This window comes from Scyliorhinus torazame, chromosome 8 (genome assembly GCF_047496885.1).
Source record: "Scyliorhinus torazame isolate Kashiwa2021f chromosome 8, sScyTor2.1, whole genome shotgun sequence".
In the NCBI taxonomy this organism is placed as follows: domain Eukaryota; kingdom Metazoa; phylum Chordata; class Chondrichthyes; order Carcharhiniformes; family Scyliorhinidae; genus Scyliorhinus; species Scyliorhinus torazame.
This window is the reverse complement of record NC_092714.1, coordinates 65,535,655-65,547,677: the sequence shown is the minus strand read 5'-3', so window position 1 is coordinate 65,547,677 and position 12,023 is coordinate 65,535,655. Positions and strand designations below refer to the sequence as shown.

Sequence of the window (12,023 nt, the reverse complement as noted above, 5' to 3'; positions counted from 1 at the left end):
AAACTTGGTGAATTGTTTCAGGCCTCTGAAATGTTTCAAACAGTCAACCCTCTGATCCTCAAGGATATAGAGGATGAGTGGGAACATATTGATCATGAATATGACAATAGTGATATTGATGATGATGAGTGGGAAGGTATTGATGATGATTACGATGATATTAACTCTGATATTGAAGACAATGACAACTCATAGAGTGAAACAGCAATGGAGCTGATGACTATCTCGTTATGTAGCTCAACGGATCACACACATATTCTCGAGCAAGACCAGGATGACCCAACGCCGGGATCATCAGACCCGGAGAATGTTTGTATCATCAGTTCCAGTGATGAGGAGCCTTTGAGCGTTGCTCCAGTGAGCCGAGAAGGGTCAGCACCCGTTGTCAGAGATGTAACCTCCACCAAGGCACCAGAAAGTGAGGCGCTCCAACATCCCGTTGAGGGTGCAGAATTGGGCACGGTCACACAACCCTGCGATGACACGTCGGTGTCTCAGGTTCCACCTGAGCATCCGCGTGGCCTCCCAGCACAGGGTGCAGACCAGCACCGAACCAGGGGCTGCCAAGCCCAAACATAAAAGAAAAAGAATTTGCAAACCAATTGTTAAAACAAGACGGAGGAAGATGAGAAGACTGGGAGAGCTAGCTCATCCCACTGTCAAAAGTGAAAGGGAAGGTGAGGTCATAACTGACAAGCCAGAGACAGAAGAGACAGAAAACATACAGAGGAGCAGCAAACAGCGTTGTGGCAAGAAACGGGGAAAAAAGAAGCTGGTGATGCACGTGTGGCCATCATGGCTGCATGCCTTCCAAACGCACAGAGTAAATAGGATAGGAAGTAAGAGGCCGGCACGCAAACCAGTTTTCAAAAATGCTGGCAACAACCCACGTGATCACAGGGGCGATCCCGTGAGGGAGGCACAATGACCTGTGCGAAAGGAACGGACACTGACCAGGCATATCAAGTTTATAGACACCCTAGTCAAACCTGTTATAATGTTTATGCTTATTACTAATGTAAAGAGTAATGATGGTTATCATGTTTGTAAGCAAACTTCAATGTTTCCTAAGGAAGGGGGATGTGGTGATAGGCCTGTAGACGGTGTTGTATGTAATTGGTGGTGCGATCTCCAACCAGCAGGTGGCGGTACAGATCCACCATGGGGGTCTCGAGACAGTGGTCATGTGACAAGGCACTCAGATATACACCAGGGCAGATCTGGTGATCCTCAGAAGGTTGTAAGACGTAAAAGGGGACAGTCGTGCATAGGGGGTTCCAGGGGAGTAAAAAGAAACTCCATGATAATTTGCTCTGTATCTGATTGTTACCTTACCACGTGTGCATTAATAAGAATCCAGGTTTGGACAAGTCACTAGCAGAACACAACAGCCATGACTTTAACTATTATGTAGACCCCCACTTACATTTCCGAGTGCCTCATTGATACCATTATTTGCTATCATTAATTTTCCGTTGGCTAGTAATGCAGTGGATTGGAGATGGAAGGGATGGATTTACGCATTTTAATGTCCCCATGCCCTCTTTGGGTGCAGAAAGTTCAAATTCCGGCCATTGTATTAAGGGCCCTAATCCTAAATGGACAGACTTGAATACAGGCTTAGAGGCAAGACTGCAAATGTGTGGTAAACGGAAGATGAAAGGGGTACAGGCTGCAAATGGACAATGTTAGGAAATTCTCCACCTAATAGTGATAGGCTCATCCCTGTACTTAACGGTGAGGTCAGTCAGATAATAACCAATTATTGTGTAGAAGTCAGTCTCTTCCTAACAGGAAGAAAAAAAAGCTATCAGACCAAGGTCCGAATCTTCTGTCCATTGGCCATACGCAATCGACAGACCTCAAAGTGGGCGCGAAGTGTGCTTCTGGCCATGATCAGACCCGGAGCCCGATTTCACGCTAGCTGGCCAGTTAACAGCCAGACAGTGTGGAACACATGCGCTGAAAGGCTGAGTACTGCTGGAGAGGGCAGGCACCAAGAGAAGTGACAGTGCAACAGGTGTTTGCAATGAGCTCCCTGAAGGCTGATAGCTCCCTCGGGGAGCTGCAGTATTGTCCCAATGACAATTGCTATCATGGAGAATCAAACAACTGGCAGCATGACTCCTAACACTTCAACCCTCAAGCATTTTCCATTCTTTTATTTCATTGTGGACGTTTTACCTTGCCCTAGATCAGGAATGGTGAAAAAACGTGAATGCCGCTTGGCCGGTGCGTAAAAGTGCACAGGCCATGAAAAATTAGGGCCAATTGCATGCTTTATAAAAAAATGTTATTCAAAGTTTTTACATTTTTACAACACTTTACAAACCCTCTCCGCCCCACCCCTTAGTAGCAACCAGGTACCCAAAGTGTAAGATAAACAAGACCCATCTCTGGTGGAACCCCTCATCCGTCTCTCTGAGTAAATTTCACCCACTCCAAATACAGGAACTCCATTAGATCCCCCAGCTTCACCGAGGCACTGGGGGCAGAAAGCTGACCTCCACCTCAACAGGACCCGCCTGCGAGCAGTCAATGAGGCGAAGACTAAAGCGTCTGCCCTTGCTCCGTCGGCAGGTCCGACACCCCGAATATGGCTTCCATGGGACCCAGTTCCAAATGGATATGCAGAACCTCGGACATGGTGCTGAAAAACAATCCCTAATATTTCTAAACTTTGGTCAGGATCAAACCATGGACATGATTGGCAGAGCACCTCCCACACCGCTCACACCTATCCTCCACCTCATCAAACAGCCGTCTCATCCTTGTCCTCGTTAAGTACGCCCTATACACCATTTTTAACTGAATCACCCCCAGCCTTACATTAGAGGTCGAGGCATTGACCCTTTGCAACACTTTGTGCCATAACCCTTCATCCAGCCCCATTCCCAACTCTTCCTCCCACTTGGCCTTCATCCCTTCCATGGACCCCCTATTGCCCTCCATAATCCTGCCGTAGAATCCGATTCTCCATCTCCCCCACCGACAGAACCTCCTCCAACTACGAGGAGGCCGGTGCCACCGGGAAGCTGGGGGAAATCTTCCTTGCAATATTCTGCACCTGCATATACCTGAAGCCCTCCTCATGCTGAGGTCTGTACTTCATCCCCAACTCTGCCAGATTGCAGATCGCATTTCCAGAAGAAACTCCTTCATCTCTTTTATTCCTTACTCCGCCCATCCCCGGAACCTCGCATCCATCCCCCCTGTCTCGAACCCGTGATTCCATATTATCGGCATCACCCTTGACCCTGCCCTCAACTTGAAGTGCTGTCGAAATTGCCTCCAAATCTTCAGCGTGGCTACCACTACAGGATTACCCAAATACCTCACCGGGGCGAAGAGTAGTGACACCGTTGCCAGCGCCTGCAACCTGGATCCAATACAAGAACCTGCCTCCACCTGCATCCAGAGAATCTTCATCTCCTTCTTCCAGCCCTAAACCTTCTCCGCATTCGCCGCCATGTAATAGTGCAACAAATTCGGAAGGGCCAAGCCCCACGACTACCGGCCCTTTTGGAGCACCGCCTTTCTTATCCTCACTCCCTTCCCTGCCCACACGAACGATGAGACCAGCCTATCCACCCCTTGAAAAAATGCCTTTGGCAAAAAGGCCGGTAGACACTGGAACAAAAACAGAAACCGTGGCAAAATATTCATTTTGACTGCCTGCACCCGGCCTACCAACGACAGGGAGACTATCCCATCTTCCCAAATCCTCCTTCACCTTCCCCACCAGGCTTGTGAAATTTAGCTTACGGAGCTGTGTCCAATCCCACGCTACCTGCACCCCCAAGTACCTGAAGTGGGTTGCCGCTACTCCAGCACCGCAAACAAATAACTCCACTTCTCTCTGTCAAACGTCTTCTCCGCATCTAACGCCACCATCTCTAACTCCCTCCCCTCTGATGGAGAGAGCACCACATTCAACAGCCGCCGCACGTTCAACAACAGCTGCCTGCCCTGAACGAACACCAGCTGATCCTCCCCCACAACCTTCGGAAGAGACTCCTCCGGCCTCAACAGCTACACCTTCGCCAGTATCTTGGCATCCATGTTCAGTCGAGAAATGAGCCTAAATGACCCACATCAGATCCTTCTCCTTTTTAAGTAACAATGAAATGGAAGCTTACCTCATTGTCTCTAGCAACCCCGCTTTATCATCGCATCTCAAACGTTTCAACCATCAGCGGTACCAACTTATCCTTAACTTCTTATAAAACTCCACTGGGAACCCATTCGGCCTTGGTGCCTTACCTGGTTGCATCCTCCCAATCGCTCCATGCATTTCCTCCACCCCTAATGGCTCCTCTAACCTGGCTCTCTCCTCCTCTCCCACCTCCAGTCATCCAGTCAATCCAGAAACTCCCTCATCCCCGTCTCATCCGCTGGCGACTCCAACCCCTATAAAAGTCCTCAAACACCTTATTCACCTGCTCCAGAGCCACCACCACCAATCCTATCCGCAAAATCTCCCTTGACTGCACAGTGCCCATATTGTCAGCACTATGAATGCCTCTTCAGGTTCAAAGTGGTCTCCACACTTCACTTTTGCTGCTGGTTGTGGTAGTCACCACTGTTGTATTATATTGTATATACTGCACTGCATACAAGGGTATTACGGTAAGGTCCCTGTACTACAGGTACGGAGGTAGAACCCTGCCTGCTGGCTCCGCCCAGTAGGCGGAGTATAAATGTGTGTGCTCTCCGAAATGCAGCCATTTCGGCAGCAGCTGTAGGAGGCCACACATCTCTGTGTAATAAAGCCTCGATTACTCTCTACTCTCCTCTTGTCGTAATTGATAGTGCATCAATTTATTTCACACAGATTTTACAAAGATGGATCTCCGCATCAAGCTGGACCGCCTGCAGCTGCATCCTCAAGCAGACATCGCAAAAATGACTTTGCACATTGGCTAGCTTGCTTTGAAGCATACATCGGGTCTGCGACAGACCCAATCCCAGAAGCACAGAAGCTCCAGATTCTGTACACACGGCTGAGCTCCGATGTCTTTCCCCTCACCCAGGACGCGCCTACCTACGCAGTGGCCATGGCACTACTGAAGGAGAACTACGCTCAGCAGACCAACAAGTGGCGATCCGGGGGTACTGCATCGCCGCCCTCACCATCCAGGCGTAGAGTTCAGCGGCTTCCGGCTCTACGTCCTCCCCAACCTCTGCGCTGCCAAGCTACTCGGCCTGGACTTCCAGTGCAACCTTCAGAGCCTAACAATGAAATTTGGCGGGCCCCTACCACCCCTTACTGTGTGCGGCCTCACGACCCTTAAGGTTGACCCGCCTTCTCTGTTTGCAAACCTCACTCCGGATTGCAAACCCTTCGCCACCAGGAGCAGACGGTACAGCGCCCAGGACAGGAGCTTCATCAGGTCTGAGGTCCAGCGGCTGCTGCGGGAAGGTATCATCGAGACCAGCAACAGCCCCTAGAGAGCCCAAGTGGTAGTGGTGAAAATGGGGGAGAAAAACAGGATGGTCGTTGACTACAGTCAGACCATCAATCGGTCCACGCAGCCCGACGCGTACCCCCTCCCACACATATCTGATATGGTCAATCAGATTGCACAGTACCGGGTCTTCTTGACAGTGGACCTGAAATCTGCCTCCCACCAGCTCCCCATTCGCAAGGAAGACCACCCGTACACCGCGTTTGAAGCGGACGGCCGCCTTTACCATTTCCTTAGGGTTCCCTTTGGCGTCACTAACGACATCGTCCAACGGGAGATGGACCGACTGGTTGACCGGTACGGACTGCGGGCCACTTTCCCGTACCTGGATAACATCACCATCTGCGGCCACAACCAGCAGGACCACAACCCTAACATTTCCAAATTTCTCCACACCGCCAAACTCGTCAACCTAACCCACAACAAGGAGAAGTGTGTGTTCAGCACGAACCGATTAGCCATCCTCGACTATGTGGTTCAGAACGGAGTTCTAGGGCCCGACCCCGATCGCATGCGTCCCCTCATGGATCTCCCCCAAGGCCCTCAAACGATGCCTGTGGTTCTTTTCGTACTACGCCCAGTGGGTCCCTAACTATGCAGACAAGGCCCGATCACTCATTCACTCCACCGGTTTCCCACTGATGGCCGAGGCTCACCGTATCAAGGCCGACATCGCCAAGGCCGCAATCCACGTGGTTGACGAGATGCTCCCCTTCCAAGTCAAGAGCGATACATCAGACGTCGCTCTGGCCGCCACCCTCAACCAGGCAGGCCCGTGGCATTCTTTTCCCGCACCCTCCATGCCTTCGAAATTCGGCACTCCTCCATTGAAAAGGAGGCCCAAGCTATCGTTGAAGCTGTGCGGCACTGGAGGAATTACCTGGCCGGCAGGAGATTCACACTCCTCACAGACCAACGGTCGATTGCCTTCATGTTTAACAACACACAGCGGGGTAAGATCAAAAAAGATAAGATCTTACGGTGGAGGATCGAGCTCTCCACCTTTAATTACGAGATTTTGTATCGCCCCGGTAATCTCAACAAGCCCCCCGATGCCCTATCCCAAGGTACATGTGCCAGCGCACAAGTGGACCGACTCCGGACCCTGCACGACGATCTCTGTCACCCAGGGGTCACCCGCTTTTATCACTTCATTAAGTCCCGCAACCTGCCCTACTCCATCGAGGAAGTCAGGGCAATCACCAGAGACTGCCAGGTCTGCGCGGAGTGTAAACCGCACTTCTACCGGCCAGACAGTGCGCGCCTGGTGAAGGCCTCCCGCCCCTTTGAACGCCTCAGCGTGGACCTCAAAGGGACCCCCCCCCCTCCACCGACCGCAACACGTATTTTCTCAATGTGGTCGGCATATATTCCAGATTCCCCTTCGCTATCCCATGCCCCGATAAGACGTCTGCCGCTGTCATCAAAGCCCTCAACACCATCTTCGCTCTGTTCGGTTTCCCTGCCTACGTCCACAGCGACCGGGGATCCTCATTCATAAGCGATGAGCTGCGCAAGTACCTGCTCAACAGGGGCATTGCCTCGAGCTGGATGACCAGCTACAACCCTCAGGGAAATGGGCAGGTGGAGCAGGAGAATGGGACGGTCTGGAAGGCCGTCTAGCTGGCCCTATGGTCCACAAATCTCCCGGCCTCCCGCTGGCATGAGGTCCTCCCCGACGCACTTCACTCCATTCGGTCGCTCCTGTGCACGGCGACGAACGAAACCCCCCATGAACGTCTCTTTGCCTTCCCCAGGAAGTCCACCTCCGGGGTTTCACTCCCAACGTGGCTGGCAGCTCCAGGACCCGTCCTCCTCTGCAAGGTGGACCCGTTGGTTGACAGGGTACAGCTACTCCACGCAAACCCGCAGTAAGCCTACGTAGCATACCCTGATGGCCGCCAAGACACAGTCTCCCTCAGGGACCTGGCACCAGCTGGGTCCCCCACCCCCCCTCTGCCCCGGCGCCACCCTCCCTTCCCCTAGCGCACCCCACCGCAGCCCCCGCTCCAGGACAACACGTCCTCCCCTTGGTCCCACCCGGGGATGAAGAGGATGTCGACACGCTCCCGGAGTCACCGACGACCGAGCTGACGCCTGTCTCGCCACCAGCACTTCGGCGCTCTCAACGACGGATCAAGGCGCCCGACCGTCTAAATTTGTAACCTTCTCTGAAATTTTTATGACAACCTGTATGTAAATAGTTTTCCACCACCCCCGCTGGACTCATTTTTAACAGCGGGTGAATGTGGTAGTCACCACTGTTGTATTATATTGTATATACTGCACTGCATACGAGGGTATTACGGTAAGGCCCCTGTACTACAGGTATGGGGGTAGATCCCTGCCTGCTGGCTCCGCCCAGTAGGTGGAGTATAAATGTGTATGCTCTCCGAACTGCAGCCATTTCGGCAGCAGCTGTAGGAGGCCACACACCTCTGTATAATAAAGCCTCGATTATTCTCTACTCTCGTCTCGTCGTAATTGATAGTGCATCACTGGTCATGCTGGAAGCCATTTTGGGCAGGTCATTAACATGGACATTTGCAGAGTGCTTCAGAAGACTGTGGAGTTGGCAGATCATGGCGTCAGTCAATGTGTATTGCTGATTTGACTCTGGTGATACCATTTTCGATCTGAATGCTGCAGCTAATGCACCTTCACAGCTGAAAATACATTTAGGAACAGGAAGGGCTCCTCTGCCAGAGTTATTTAAAGGGATCAACCACTTTCAGGTTAGTTGTGGATTGATTCTTCCCGCCTTTTGCTGAATTAGTGAAAGTATTTGGACATTTGTACTGCCACTTTAAATTGATGATGTCTGCAGGGAATGGTGTGGCACATGGTGAGGAGCTTAGTCCTGACTTCAAGAATTCCGCTCTAACCTCTAGCTTCCAGACATGGGACTAGTACTTTGCTGGCAGAATGAACAGAAGCAACACTGGATGGCCTACTGGAAGAGCGAGAGGAGAAGGGGAAGAGGGGCTCTCAGCTGGACAGCACATCCAACCACGGTCTTCAGGGAGCATTTCTCCATTTGCAACCTCATCAAGGAATAGTGTGTGATATCGCCGTTTCACTAAAGAGGTGTTCAAGAAATCTGCCAGCAACTGTGAAAGTGACTGTGGTCTTTTATGAGTCTGGCTCTTTCCAGGCAGTTCTCCATCCACTGCTATATGATGGCGATCACTGACTATCTGCATGTAAATAGAGGTAAAGTACATTACATTCCCTTGTTCCAGAGAATCAGGCAGAGGGAGCGTATGGTTTTGCCAGGTTAGTAGATTCCCTATGGTGCAGAGTGCCATTGACTACACACATCACACTTTGCATGTGGAAATACAGAGATATGCCACAACAGTAAAGGGTTCCACTCCTCAATGTGCAGCTGCTGTGCACCCAAACGCAGTGCATCATGCAGCTCAATGTCCAGTATCTTAGTAACAGCTATGATGTCTTTATTTCACATCAGTCCAATGTACTACCAGCTTCCCAGCCACCATGACAAACCAGATGGTAGCTACTGGGTGAGAAAGGGCTATCCATTGGCCACGCGGCTCATACTGAAGGACAAATTGCTGGATTGCCGTGAAATCCCGAAAGCACCTTTCAACACTGGTATTAGCACCCAAGATGGCAGCAGTCTGAGTTTTCCTGACCTCAGACTGAGCTTCCACTGCAGAATCCAGGATGGCTTCTGATAGCACTGCATCATGGTTCTGTCCGCACATGTGGTAATCGGGTTGGTTGTGCTGGAAAGGATTGTATCCAAGCTCTGTGTAAAACCCTGTACCAGGTTGGTGCCAGGCTCCTCTGTGCTCCTTGATAGTAAGAAGTCTTACAACACCAGGTTAAAGTCCAACAGGTTTTTGCTCGCATTTCAAGCATTGTCTGGCATCTTTGAATCTGTCTATATACATGTTTCTGGAACATACCTCTTCATTCACCTGAGGAAGGAGCAGCGCTCCGAAAGCTAGTGACTTCGAAACAAACCTGTTGGACTTTAACCTAGTGTTGTAAGACTTCTTACTGGGCTCACCCCAATCTAACGCCGGCATCTCCACATCATGGTGCCTTGCTAGTGACTGTGGGACTTTTGGAAGGCATACCAATGCATCAAGCATTTCAGCATACATCATCTTCAATCTTTTTCCATAGTTCTCGTCTGATTCGCCTGCGGCTGAACTCATTTGCGACCTCACCCTCCAGCAAGCTGACCCTGCACTATCCTTGTCCTCCACCTTGGTTGATGTCCACTCCATCCTCCAGACTATCCTCTACAGTATACACAATCTCAGTGTCTGAACTGATGGCTCCAAGTGCAAGAGTGAATAATGACATTTCTTCAGCAACAGTCTCTTCTTTCTCTTTCGTATCTTTCTCCTGCACCACTGCCTGGCCGGGTGGCAGTTCTTGGGATCTGAAAGGTGAAAGGCACAAGGGTAGGATTGTGGTGAAGGGGCGAGGAGGAAACCGAGAGGTGCTGGTTTACATCATCTGCAGCTTGTAAATCAAAAATCTTTTGAGGCATGTGAAGGAGGATTGAGTAGAGACATATTGTCATCTTCAATGCTTTCAGCCCTGTCAATGGTCATGGCCTCAGTCATGGCTGCTCCAATGATGACCTGTACCATCTCTTATGTAGTATAAGGGTCTGGCACATATAGGGTTGCCATGGAACTGAGTGGAGTGCCACCCACATAGTGATGTAAAAGAACATATTTCCTTTACTTAGGGGTCAGTCTAGTGTTGGAAAGAGCCATGTGCACAAGAAAGCGTGGAACCAGCTCCTAACTTGAACCCTTTACGATATATATGTACATAGTTCTTATTGTTAATAGGTACATACAATTAACCTACTTAAAACTATGAAGACTTCACTAAGACCTACTGAACGGTATCCAATACTCTACATCTCCCACCGGTTACATGTTGCTGCCTGTGATATTGTGCCTGCAAGAGAGGGGGAAGAGTATCTGTGAGTTTAGTACACTCTGTTTGGGTGATGTACCTGTTATGGTGAATAACTGGCAATGCGTACAAGCTGTGAGTGTGAGGCGGGCAAACAGTACTTGGCAGATGCTGCTGGTAGGCAAGTGACAGGGTAGTGGTACATTAAGCAGTGAGTGAAGATTTGATTTATTTAAAAGGATATGGCATTTGAAGATGTTCTCACTGACCTTTAGCACTTGTGTGACATCATTGAACTTATTGTGGTGCTACATCCTGATCCTTGGGACTAAAGCCAGGGTTGACATTGATGGTGTCAGACATTGGTTCCCATACCTTTGTAGTGTTTTTCTGGGCAGCCTCCTGGCCCTCTTGTTCACCTCCTGTGTTTAGGCCTTGAGCACTGCATTGGAAAACTTTGCAGTCCTCTCTCTACAATACCAATCTTCTCTTTTTCCCGGGGAAACCTCATTGCTAGTATGACTTCCAGTACCTGTGCCAGACAAAACGTACCTCCCCATTAATACGTGCATGCTGGCTTTAAGTAGCGCAGGCTAGCTTGGTCTTGTGCACCTGATTTTGCGCCTACTGCTCCAGCATGTAGCCATTGAACAGTATGCTTTGTGCAAATGAGCAAGCAGCATCAGAAGAAGCAGGCATGTGTTAAGTGTGCATTGTGATTCCAGACTCATTTTCAGGAATTATCGAATTTCCTAATATGGTTGAGTTGAATCATTCCTGCAAACTGTTTTGGTGATGAAGACCTGGGTATTTGCAGTTTGAAAAGAAAAAATAAATTAACCGAAAAATCAGTAAGAAAACAAAAGGGTGCCAATATTAAATTACAGCTCCTCTTTACACACATGATTTTGGAAACAGGGATTCATTGCTTGTGAGACATGCCAAACAGGTATCAACGGCATCCAAAAATAATACAGCAAACCCCATCGATGAGGTCTGTAGGAGGCATGCCAAAACGATGTTTGACTGAGAAACATGCTATGCAGAGAATATATTATATAGTTCCTGCACAAACAAGGGCGTTACAAAATTTGAAGTGAAAGTAGACATGTGACATTGATTGAAATTAACCCCCCCCTCCTTACATCATTCAGCACCCTCTGTGTAATTAGAATTAAACTGGAACTCTTAAAAACTATAGTCTCCACTTTTCTCTTTTTGCTATGAAAGTGAGTGATTGGTTGGTTGTGGAACCATCTAGAATCCATCGATCACATGATAATGCATATTTTTAGCATTGGGCATTTTAATCCACATGATGTGACCACATGAACATTTGGTGCAATTGTGCAACGGCCCTCTGTCAATTATTAAAGGATTTAACTATATTAAAACCTCTGTTAAAATAGAAGAGAGAGGAATGTCATACAAGTAGATTATATATTGTTATTGCAAACAGTCCTTCTGAGGTATACAATTTTTTATAAAACCAAAGTAAAATGTAGACTTAGTTTAATTTAACAACACTCACAATTATGGGAGGGACGACTTCAATACGGTCCTGTCGAGCTGTCGAGGTCAGTGAGGGTGTCGGCAACAACCAAGGAGCTTCGGGAGTTCATGGAGCACATGCGGAGGTGAGGG

At 49.3% G+C, this 12,023-nt stretch overlaps 1 protein-coding gene across 1 annotated transcript in view; it reads right to left on the bottom strand.

Moving 5' to 3' along the window:
* Positions 1-12,009, bottom strand: part of hao2 (hydroxyacid oxidase 2 (long chain)) — a 136,636-nt gene extending 124,627 nt beyond the window's left edge. Inside the window, exon 1 of the mRNA XM_072513753.1 lies at positions 11,911-12,009. The gene's annotated coding sequence lies outside the window, so the exon portion shown is untranslated. The remainder of the gene's footprint in view (positions 1-11,910) is intronic.
* Positions 12,010-12,023: the final 14 nt, after the last annotated feature.